At 37.2% G+C, this 10,839-nt stretch overlaps 1 non-coding gene across 1 annotated transcript; it reads right to left on the bottom strand.

Annotated features, from left to right (window-relative positions):
• Positions 1 to 1,114: 1,114 nt before the first annotated feature.
• On the bottom strand, positions 1,115 to 1,221 carry LOC124899013. The gene has a single exon (XR_007056152.1). It is a non-coding gene; the product is annotated as a small nucleolar RNA R71 (small nucleolar RNA).
• Between the last annotated feature and the right edge of the window lie 9,618 nt (positions 1,222 to 10,839).

Below are 10,839 nucleotides of genomic sequence, written 5' to 3'. Positions count from 1 at the left end.
TCTAGAAGAACTGTTGTATCTCTGCGGGAGTTGTAGCTACAACATTCAATAGATAAATGATTTGAGGTCGGGAGACTAAGATCGTTGCATAAACCTTGCGAATCATCAACCTGATAACCAATTAGACTGTGATAAGAATAGAGATTTATATGATTGTTCAAAATACCTCAACCCTGGAATCATCCTCATTATTGATTACAACCATTGCTTGCTTTGCTCTATTCGTCACTAATTATTTCTTGTTTAACAATTTATATTTTATTTACAAAATCAAAATCACCTTGATACTTTCAAGCACTTAATACCCAATTTTCTTAAACTAAAGGATGAATAAATTTCTAGTTTATTGATCCTCATGGGAACAATATCTGACTGTCTAAGTCTTTATACTACTTGTACGATCACGTACACTTGTTTGCGTGTAGGGAACAACAAGTTTTTGGCGTCGTTGCTGGGGATCTAATAAATTTAGTAAATTGCTTAATTTTTGATTTTTGATAATAAGTTCAAGTGTTAACATGATCTTAGTGGCTGAATTTTTATAGGTTAAGCTGAACATTGGACTAGATAGGGATAAAGAGTTAGCAGAGCCCTTTGCAGAACCAGAAGTAACTTTTTATCAGAGGTGAAGAGCTCAATATTACATTCAACAGGGATTGATGGCTGAAATACGAGATCTAATTGTTGCTGATCCAAATATTGGAAATGTTCTAGCGCCTGTTATTCCAGCTATTCCTGTTCAACCAGCCGCAAGACCTATTTATGAGGTGGAAATCCCAATTATGAACCATGTGACTAACAACATTCAGAAGCCTGATCCAGGAGGTCGGTTGGAATTGAAACAAAATATAGCAAAATTGTTGAAATCTGTCGGGGAATTTCACAAACTTTCATACGAGGATCCACAGTAGCACTTACAGACCTTGCTGGAAATAAGAGATACATACATTCCTAAAATATGAATGTTAATTATGTCAGAATGACACTCTTTCCCTATTCTCTAATAGGGGAAGCAAAGAGGTGGTTACATACTGAACCACCGCACTCCATCACTTTATGGGAAGATTGTGCTTGGAAGTTCCTCATTTAATTCTTTCCATCCCAGAAGACTGCATGATTGAGGAGTGAGATATTGAGTTTCAGGCAGAAAGATGGAGAAAATCTCTACCAAGATTGGGAGAGATTCAAGGGCATGCTCAGAAATTGTCCCCATCACTATCAATCGAATGATGTCTTAGTGCACACATTTATAGAAGGCCTTGAGTCTAATATGAAGATTCTCTTAGATTCAGCAGCAGGAGGCCAAGCTTTGGAGAAAATGTATGAAGAACTATATACATTGCTGAATCAAATCACACAAGGGAATCCTGATTGGCATCCAAACTCAAAAAAACTCTCCCAAGAAGGTTGTAGGGGTATTGGAGGTGGATCAATTCAATACATTACAAGTACAGATTGCAGCAATGCAGAATAATATGACTACTCATCTCAACAACTTAAAGTTAGGTACAACACAACCAGCAGCTACAACAAATATAATTCAACAGGTATATTCGTGGTGTGAAGTTTGCGGAAGTGATGAGAATAAAGCAGATGTATGTTCCATTAATCCAAATTCAGTCAACTATGCAAGGAATAAAAATCTTCAGGGTCAATAGAACTTTGGTAGTATGTATAATCCAAATTGGAGAAACCACCCAAATTTTTCATGAGTGGAAATCAGGAACAAAATACAAATCAGTTTAAGGGATCAGTACAATCAATTCCATAGTCGGCTCAGAATAATCAGGCAACTGCTCAGAATAGCAAAGTGGAGAATTTGCTTAACTAGTTCATAGCTAAACAAGCACAGTTTGCAGCTGACATAAGACTCAACAAGCACAGTTGAAAGTTGAGTTGAAGAGTCAACAATTGCTCACTAGAAATTTGGAGTTATAGTTGGTTCAAATTGCAGGATCACAGAATATAAGACCACAAGGAGCATTGCCTAGCGACACAGAGGCTAATTCAAAATAGGTGAATGCAGTTACAACAAGGAGTGGGCTGCAAACTAAGGAGACAGTTCAAGAGTAGAAAAAGCCCGCAGTTACTAATGACAGTTTGAAAAAGAATACAGAAGTTGAAGTTAAGGAAAAAGAGGTAAGAGAAGAAATTTGTGTGGAGAAGAAGACTATCCCCTTGCCCTTTTCTCAAATGGAAAGGAAATATCAAGAGAAAGCCAGTTATAAGAAGTTTCTAGATCTTCTGAAGCTGGTTCAAATAAATATTCCTCTTGTTGACATCTTGTAGAGTGTCCCAAAATATACTAAATACTTGAGGATATTATTGCCAATAAGAATTGGTTGACTGAATATGCTACAGTTGCACTTACTCAAGAGTGCACGTCTAAAATTTAAAATAAACTACCAACAAAATTGAAGGATCCAGGTAGTTTTACCTTGCAGATTACCATTGGTCAAAATATTTGTGCACGTGGATTGTGTAACTTGGGTGCTAGCATAAATATCATACCCATATCATGGTACTGGAAGATGGGTCTAGGAAGTCCCAAACCCATGACTATTGTGTTGCAGTTGGCGGATAGGTCACTTGCTAGACCAGATGGTATTATTGAAGATGTATTGGTGTGAGTGGGATCTTTAATCTTTTTGATGGATTTTGTGATTCTTGACTTTGAGGCTGATCTAGTTGTTCCATTTATTTTAGGACGACCCTTCTTAGTAACAGGGCAATCAGTCATTGATATGACAGCTTAAAAAATGACAATGTGAGCACATGACAAAGTAGAATTTTTTGATGTGTACAAAGCATTGAAACTGCCAGCCATATATGAGAAGTTGTCTTCTATATCTGTTATTGATCTTGCTTCAGATTGGTAGTTGTTATTGTCTGATGATCTCTTAGAGGGAGGTTTGATGGGTTATGATCTACATGGAGATGTGGAAGCATTGGAATTGGTACAGGTTATGAATTTGGCCGTAATTGAGATAAACAAAGTGCTATTCGAGCCTTTAAGTAGGCCAATTGGTCCCTCACCCAGGATTTCAGGCGAAGAAGCTCCTAACTTGAAGCTTAAGATTCTTCTCCGCATTTATAATATGTTTATCTTGGTGATCAATATACCTTGCTTATTATTTTATCTGTAGGATTATCAGATGTACAAGTAAAAAAAACTGTAGCTGTTCTTAAATGGGGAAGGAAGGCAATTGGATGGCAGTTGTCTGATATTTTAGGAATCAATCCAGTATTTTTTATGCATAATATTTACATAGAAGAGGGTTACAGACCTAGAGTGCAATAACAACAAAGGTTGAATCCTGTGATGAAGGAGGTGATCAGGAAAGAAGTGATCAAATGGTTAGATAGTAGTATTATTTACCTAATTTTTGATATCAAATGGGTGAGTCCGGTGCACTGTGTACCAAAGAAGGGGGAATAATAATAGTGACCAATGATGATAATGAGTGGATTCCCACACGTACAGTGACCGGCTAGAGAATATGTATAGATTATCGAATGTTGAATGAAGTGACTCGTAAAGATCACTATCCAATTTTCTTCATTGACCAAATATTGGATAGATTGGTGGGGCAAGAGTATTATTGTTTTCTAGATGGGTACTTTGGCTACAATCAGATAAGCATAGCACTGGAAGACCAAAAGAAGACCACATTCACTTGTCCATACGGTACATACACGTTCAGGCGCATGCCCTTCGACCTATGCAATGCACCTGCTATATTTCAGAGATGTATAATGGCGATATTTTCAGACATGGTGGAAAAATTTGTAGAGGTATTCATGGATGATTTCTCCATGTATAGTAATTCATTTGAAAAGTGTTTGCAGAATCTTGACAGAGTCCTAGCTTGATGCGAAGAAACAAACTTGGTGTTGAATTGGGAAAAGTGCCACTTTGTGGTTAAGGAAGGAATTGTCTTAGGCCATAAATTCATGCAAAGGTCTCGAAGTAGACAAATCAAAGGTTGAAGTGATTGAAAAGTTGCCGCATCTAGTCACAGTCAAATAAGTGCAGAGTTTTCTGGGATATGCTGGGTTCTATAGATGATTCATTCAAGATTTCTCAAAGATTGCAAGCCCCATATACAAATTGTTAAAGAAAGAAGCCAAATTTGAGTTCAGGGATGATTTCCATAAAGTTTTTGAAAGGATTAAGAAGAAGTTAATGGAAGAATCTATCTTGATTGCATCAGATTGGGAGTTACCTTTTGAGCTGATATATGATACTAGTGACATTGCGGTGGGAGCAGTGTTGGGTCAGAAAAAAAGAGAAGGTATTTTGATCGATCTACTATGCTAGTAAAGTGCTAAATGATGCTCAAGTTAACTACATGGTTACAGAGAAAAAGATGTTGGCAGTAGTATATGCATTCGACAAGTTTTGATCTTACTTAGTTGGTACAAAGGTCATTATTCATACTGACCACACTGCCATAAAGTATCTTGTGAACAAAAAGGATGCAAAGCCATGACTGATTAGTTGGATTCTTCTACTTCAAGAATTTGATCTTGAGGTGTGAGATAGAAAGAGAGTTGAAAATTAAGTTATTGATAAATTGTCACGATTGGAAGATCGAGACCATATTATGGAAGACTTTCTGATTATTAAAGAAGAGTTTCCTGATGAGAAGTTGTTGTCATTATATACAGTTGAATTCCCATGGTATGCTGACATTGTGAACTTGATAGCTTGTGAAGTGTACCCTCCTGAGGTCAACACACAACAAAGAAAGAAATTACTCCATGTTCTCATGCTTACATTTGCGATGAACTGTACCTTTTCAAGAAGGATCCAGATGGAGTCATTCGTAGGTGTATCCTAGAGGATGAATTTTCAAATGTGTTACAAGATTGCCACTCATCTCCATATGGTGGATATCATGGGGGTGAGAGGACTATGAGAAAAGTGTTGCAATCAGGTTTTTTTTGGCCTACTCTGTTTAGAGATGCAGTGGCTTTCATAAAGAATTATGATCAATGTCAAAGGTTGGGTACCATATCTAGGAGTTATGAGATGCCCGTCAATAATATTTTAGAAGTCGAAGTCTTTGATATTTGGGAGATCGATTTCATGGGCCCATTCCCACCTTCGAAAGGTAATCTTTACATTCTTGTAGCAGTTGACTATGTATCTTAATGGGTGAAAGCTATGGCGAGTTCGACTAATGATGCTAGAGTGGTTCTGAAGTTTGTGAAGAAGAACATATTTTCTAGATTTGGTACGCCAAGACCAATGATTAGTGATGGAGGTATGCACTTTATTAATACTTTGTTCAAAAATCTTCTTGCTAAGTATAGTGTTAGGCATAAGGTTTCCACTGCATACCATTATCAAACGAGTGGACAAGTAGAGGTATACAATCGGGAGATTAAGAAAATACTTCAGAAGACTGTGAATGGGCAGAGAAAATATTGGGCGGAAAAGCTAGAAGATGTACTTTGGGATTATCGAACAGTGTACAAGACGCTGATTGGTATATCTCTATATTGCTTGGTGTATGTTAAGGCATGTCATCTTCCTGTGTAGTTGGAACACCAAGCATATTGGGCGGTGAAGAAGCTAAACTTTGAGATAACTGCCACGGGGGGAAAAAAGGTTATTGCAACTGAATGAGCTTGATGAGTTTAGAATCCATGCCTACGAAAATTCCAATCTTTACAAAGAGAAGATCAAAAGATGGCATGACAAGCAAATTCAAGCTAGGGAATTTGAACCCGGACAACTTGTGTTGTTGTTTAATTCGTGGCTTAAGTTGTTTTTAGGTAAATTACGATCAAAATGGTCTGGACCTTTTGAGGTGGTGCGTATGACACCCCATGGAGCTGTGGAGTTGTGGAATAAAGTAAATACGGAGAAGTTCCTTATGAATGGATAACGTGTAAAGCATTATTAGGCGGATCATCCCGATAAGCATAAAGAATCTATTACTTTTGCTGATGAGAGATGATGAGTTAAGTCGTTCCACGACGTAAAATAAGGTGTTGTGTGGGAGGAAACCCACAGATGTATTGTAATAGGTATTTTAATTTTTAGTTTGTAAACTCAAAACGAAAAGAAAAATACAAAAAGATGAGTTGTGCCACGACCAAACCTAAGGCGCTGAATGGGAGGCAACCCACTTTTACTTACAATATTTGTTGTTTTTGTTTGAGAATACAGGGATTTGCAAAGTGAAAATAATATGATTGCCATACTTGAGGAAAGCAATCAAGTTTACAAAATGATGTGTAAGTGGGGATCTTCTCAGGTAAGAAAAGAGTGAAAATTACATAAGTCAATCTAATTTTGAAGAATGGGGCAACATGGAATCGGGTAAATTGACAATTGTCAAATTCCAATAAGGATCCATGATTTCCATCGCGACGCAGAGAAGTGAGATTTGACAATTGTTAAATTTCAGTGGCCTGGCGCGATATCAGTGCGTCGCGTAACTCAGAAAATTAAAAATTGTCAAGATATAGTAACTTACGCAAAATTTAGCGTGTCACTGTGGATAGTTAAATGGAAATTGGCATTTTCTAGTAGGTCTACGCGATCTTACCGCGTCACGGAGGGGGTTAAAATCGGGTATAAGATGTTGAATTAAACCCAACCCAACCTGCCCCTCTATTAATACCTTCTAAACCGTAAACCTTCTTATTTTCCCTCTTAAGCGCAACCCTCTCTCACTTCACTCCTACTAATCTTCTAAAAATTTCCCCAATTTTCATCCTTCTCTCAACCTATGAGGTATGTGCTTTAAGATTTAAATTTACTTTCATTCTTTCTATTCGTGTCTTGTGATATTGGCTAGCATTTTGGGGCATAATCTTGTTTTTCCCTATCATGGTAGTTGTGAATTTTAGCATTGCCTTTGATATATTGTCTAGCAATCTTTGTGATGTATCAATATAGACTTCATAATTCTGAGTTGTTAAGATGATAATAGAATGGTTATATGAAGTTGATATTTAGGAAAATTGTTTTTTCAAATGTTAGTTTCAAGGTCAAGGAATGTAGGGGCATTGTAGCTAGATGTGTGAAGAAAGGAGGTTTTGGAAGTTGGGGTTAATTTCATTTCGGATGAAACAGTGTTAATTATGCTCCTACTTTCCTCTATACATATACCCTTCCTATCTGATGTTAGTTGATTTAGTCGAATTCTATAAAAATACACTTTTGATGCGTGATGCTGTAGCAAAATGATTTTATTCATAGTTCCTTATTGAGTAATTAGATGGGAATAGATGAAACGGTGTTATGTGTTGAGAAAATGACTAAGGATGAAGTGTCTCGAAGAGCAATATAATGTCTTTAAATGTGATAATAAGGTCAACAAAGGAAAGTTTGAGTACCTTGGATTTTGAGGCATGTGTTCTAGCTAACAACTAAGTGTGGGGTGGAAAGTCATCCGTAATGCACACTCAGTTTAGCTAGTCCTACATTTAACATACTCAAATGTTTGTTGCATTTTCTATATTATAGGAATTATGGAACCACAACCAGTCAAAGGCAAGGAAAAGGCAGGTCCTACTGCACCTGCGAAAAAAGGAGCAGACCATCTGAAAGTTAGCTGACAAGGGTACCTAGGTCTCCACTACTTCAAAGGGGGCAGGTTCGAAAGTTTGGGTCAAAAGTTGTATGCAAGGACGGGAAGAAATGATATTCCAAGTATATGGATGCAAAGTATATCCCGGAGGTGTATATTGATCGTGCTAACCTCATGAGAGAAGTCCCATCCATGGTACGAAGAATTGAGGCAATCAATATGAATTTCATCTTCCATTAGCCGACTAAGTGTAATTGCACTTAGTTAGAGAATTTTGCACAAATTTGGACCCTAGTCATCCTGATCATTTGCTAAAGGTTCGCGGGAAAGTAATTCATTTCACTGCAGTTGATATTAATGACTTGTTAGGTATACCAGAAGCAAACCCAAATTTCTTGAGGCAGTTTATATTTTCTCCTCTGTATGCACATCTTAGGCATTTGTTGAGTGGTCAACGATCCTCAGCTCATTGTACTAGGTATCGTGTTACGGGTTTGCACTCATCCTTCCTTTATGCTTAGATGAACAAAAAAGCAAGGATGTGGGGTCATATTGTCTATTTATGCTTGATTCAAGGCAAGCATATGACAGAGATTACTCGGGATAGAGTATATTTGATCTATGCCCTAATGTGTCCTGATGTGGAGATAAATGTGGGTAATATGATTTTTTCTGCGATGAAGAAAATGCGTACCCAGGCGGGGCGTAGTTTTAGGTTTGAAGGTTTGGTTACTAGATTTTTGTGAAGGCACAGGGTTGATGAAGAGGAGATGGATTATAAGCCCAAGGTTCTTACTCGCCCTGTGGATATAACTACTGCACGGAGAACATCTGGGGCAACTGGCCCAATTTTGACCATTATAGAGTGACAAATGAGGACTGATGAGGTACTAGGCAGGCTGTATGGTCTTATGATGATGTTGTCCATGACAGGAGGTAGACCAGCTACACCAGAAGAGCTCTATGTTATAGAGCTCGGTTATCCACTCGAGCACCATGCTAGGACGATGTTGAAGATTGGCCCAAATTTTGTTGAGCTGGTTAATGATTATATACCAACTGATGAAAAGCAAAGGTACAGGGATTCAGAAATGGAGTCGAATAAAGAGGAGGACCAGTCTGATGATGGTGGAGATGATGATGATGGTGATGGTGTGGATGGAACTCCTGAGGATATGACTGCCATATCAGGGAATATACTGCCACCCTACCATAGGCTTACTTGGAAGCGCTGAGATAGTGCTTTATTTAAGTGTGGGGTAGTGGTTTCTTATTCTATTTCATCTTCTTTCTTTTAAGTAATTGGCTGGTTGAACAGTTTTTTTTATTCTCTATTTTGTTGATTTTTCAAGTACTAGCTATTAGGAACACCGGTCTGTAATAGTTAGTAACTTGATGGATTGCAATTTGCCCTTTTTGGCATTTATCGCATGTTGCTTCAGTTTAAAGTATTATTTTATGGTTATTTCTTTTTTCTCTCTCCCTCATTGGCAAGTTTCAGTTTCAAGTAATTAGTTTTACCCTCTTTAGTAATTTGGAATAAACAGTCATAGTTAGTTGCCATCCCTTATGATAGATGGATGACGATCGTCTTAAGGGGAGTGGTCTAGGAAGGAAAGAATAAACGAGAACCTAATCACTATCTTAGAGGAGTGTGTGGAATGGGCCATCTTCGCAGTAATAGAAATTAAATTAAGTATAAATAAGCATAAGAGTGTCTTGATTTGAGTACTGATGATTTAATCACGATAAATAAAATTTGATGTGTTGGCTTAATTTTGAATTCAATAAAGAACATGATTGGGAACCTTGGTTTGATTCTATGCATGCACTGTGAGTGTGAGGATTTGTGTATATTATACATGAATAGAAATAACTAAAACTTGCCCAGTGTGTTTATAAAGCAAAATAAAAGGTGTTGGGTGCAGGAAGTGATGTAGGCATTTCTTTGACAACAGTGTTTCTAACCTAAATAGACCTACCTTGGTGCATAGTCTTAGTCAGCCCCGTTGAGCCTTTAGCCTCTTTCTTTGGTAGCCTGTAATGTAACCCTATCCTTTCTTCAATAAATTTTAATTTGATCCAAATAAGCTCCTGAGAGTTTTAATATAAAACTTAGAGGAGATTAAGAGCATAAAAGAGGAGGAGGAAAAGGTAAAATCTAATGCCCCCAAAGTAGTTGTTATTGATGTTTAAAGATGTTGGGTGCAATTGGGAGTTAGTAAACAGAAATGTTATAATGAACCTATTTTGGCCCTGGTCTAGTTGGTTAATGTGCACCTTAATGAAGGCTTTCCGATTAAGTTAAGGGTGGCTATAATAGGGGTGCGTAACATGAAATAGGTACGATAAAAGAGAAGTATGTGGAAGGAATAACTAATACTCCCAACCCGGTTTGAGTAATTAAGCTAATTGAAAGAGGAGTTGAAAATGAAAGAATAGGGAGAAAATAGAAGAATAAATTGATGTTGGAGAACAGAGTTAATTGATAAATCTTGTACTAAAATGCTTAGGAGCAATAGCCACTATTTCCCCAAATAGTACCTACCTGTCCCCAAGCCTTTATTACAACCCGAATAAGACCTAGTTGATCCTTCACCTAAACATCCGACTATTAGTGGAGTAGTACACTAAGGGCAAGCTTATGGTTCGTTCACTAGCATGTATGAATTCTTTATTGACAGTGAGTGATTTGATGTTGATATTTCCCTATTTTTGCATAGATATCAGTGTGAGTTAATATGGGGAAATTTTCTTGAGTGAGGATACATGCAGATGAAAGCCAGATTACTTATTGTGTTTCTTTGATAGAGTTTGCCGACATGTTAGAAATTTATTATCGAGATAGAGAAACTTGTACTAAATTGCTTCATATGCTAAAATTATTTTGACATGATGGTGTAAGAATACACTATTGCAAAGTGTAAGTGCCCATTGCAACATAACTTTGAGATTGTGATGGAAAGATGAAGTAATTGTGCTTTTGAATTAAAGTGTTCGAGGACGAACAAGGTTTTAAGTGTGGGGTGGTAATCTTGGGCATATTTATATGCTTAAAGCACCAATATGCACCCAGATTTAGACTTAGTTCTAGAATTTTTGTATGAATTCTTAAGTATAATTAAGATTTTATTCCGTTTTGTGCCTAATGGATATGATTAGTAATTTCAGGCTAAAAATCAAGAAGAATTATGCGTATTTGGATACAATGATGATATGGAAGGGTTGAAGGAATACAAGGGAGTGAAATAAAGCTAAAAAAGGAAGCTGGAAAGTAGGAATCCTTATT

The sequence above is a fragment of the Capsicum annuum genome, chromosome 5 (assembly GCF_002878395.1).
Source record: "Capsicum annuum cultivar UCD-10X-F1 chromosome 5, UCD10Xv1.1, whole genome shotgun sequence".
Classification (NCBI taxonomy): Eukaryota; Viridiplantae; Streptophyta; class Magnoliopsida; order Solanales; family Solanaceae; genus Capsicum; species Capsicum annuum.
The sequence above is the reverse complement of the archived record's forward strand: the minus strand, read 5'-3'. Positions and strand labels throughout refer to the sequence as shown.